Source organism: Octodon degus, unplaced genomic scaffold (genome assembly GCF_000260255.1).
Source record: "Octodon degus isolate 3935 unplaced genomic scaffold, OctDeg1.0 scaffold00034, whole genome shotgun sequence".
NCBI lineage: Eukaryota > Metazoa > Chordata > Mammalia > Rodentia > Octodontidae > Octodon > Octodon degus.
In genome coordinates, this window is record NW_004524610.1 from 17170205 (window position 1) to 17171805 (window position 1601).

The 1601-nt window shown below is 33.8% G+C and overlaps 1 protein-coding gene across 1 annotated transcript in view; it reads right to left on the reverse strand.

The window, feature by feature from the left end:
* Ccdc91 (coiled-coil domain containing 91) overlaps nt 1-1601 on the reverse strand; it is a 327571-nt gene that overhangs the window by 289828 nt on the left and 36142 nt on the right. The window lies entirely within an intron of this gene.

Consider the following 1601-nt stretch of genomic DNA (forward strand, 5'->3'; position numbering starts at 1 on the left):
GGGGGATACAAAGGAAAGATCACTTTGTATTTGTATACACAAAATAGGATAGATATACAGCTTCTTTCACTTAATTCAATGAGAAGAAACATGTGTAATGATAGTCTTTGGACAGGATATCCTGTCTGCTTCTTGTACTATGGATAACCATTAAGAACATAACAATGTACAATGTATTGATTATCGAAACTGTCCTATTAATCAGCTTTGAAACTATCTCATTCATATTTGTTTCTCAATAAAATAAAACTTTTTAAAAAAGAATTTTCTTTTTTTTCTGTATTTTAAGGAAAGGTCTACAGGGTGTTCAGGGTTTCACTACTAAATCAGACTTGCAGTGATCAACCTGTTTGCAGCCTCCCAAGAGCTGGGATTACAGGCGCGTACCACCACACCCAGTCTCAATTGCCATCTCAGCTTGTTCCAGGGGCTGGGCCAGCACAACAGGCCCGGAGATTGGCAGAATTTTCTTTTGCAAAAGAAAATATCTTTAATCAGTGTGGAGACTCCTCAAAACACTAGGACTGGAAATCCCATTCAATCCAGTTATTCATTCTTCTGCATATTTTCCCAAAAGAACTGAGAACATCATAATATAGTGATATATGTGCCCCATGTTTATAGCAGCACAATTTATAGCAGCCACATCTTACAAGAAACCAAAATGCCCATCACTTGAGAAATTGATGAAAAGATGTGGTATTTTTATACAATGGAGTATTACTTAGCTATAAAGACAAAATCAAAGCTTACATAGGTAAGTGGATGCAACTCTAGGCTATACTCATAGGTGAAATAAACCAGGCCCACATGTGTAAATATCATATTGTCTCCCAGTGTAAGAACCCAAAAGAAGAAACAAAACATGAAGGAATAACAGATATAGGAAAAAGAAAAGAAATGAAATTTAAGGATTAAACAACAAAGAAGAGAAAAGATAGGGAAAAAGGTAGGAGGAAAATACACATGTATGTATACAGGATGGCTGAGTTGACTGTACTAAGAATTTCTATCAGGTTTGTTTTTTTTTAAGAGCAGTTAATGTGTAGAATGTTAACTAACTCTACATGCTGAGATCTGCATCTAGGCAACTACATTAAGGACAACAATGGTAATACAAAAGCATGTTTGAATACCTGTCATCTTTGCCTTCTAATTGTGTACCATTTCTAATGTCATATCAATTATTACTATAGTCTCTTTAAAATAAAGGAAAAAAAAAACAAAAAGAAGAAAAATTTAAGGTTTTTCTGAAAGCAAAGGGTAATATTCAATCATCCATCCAATCTTACATAACTATATCTGCTAAGCTGAGCAACAGATTTGACAATAAAAATAGATAATACCAACCACTGTTAATCAGCTATTCTTGCTTTGAAAATATGCAATATATGTATTACTGTATGTTACCCTGTTTCTGATTTTTGTTTATGCTTTTGTTATCACTCTTCAAAATAAAATTAAATTAAATTTTTAAAAACTGGAAGGGATATAAAATTTTTTTTTTGGACAGAAAAACGAAGCATGCTAAGGAGAGTCATATGGGGAGAAAACACTCTCTCAGGCTTTCACAGAGAACACACTGGCCAAGCAATGGCCAT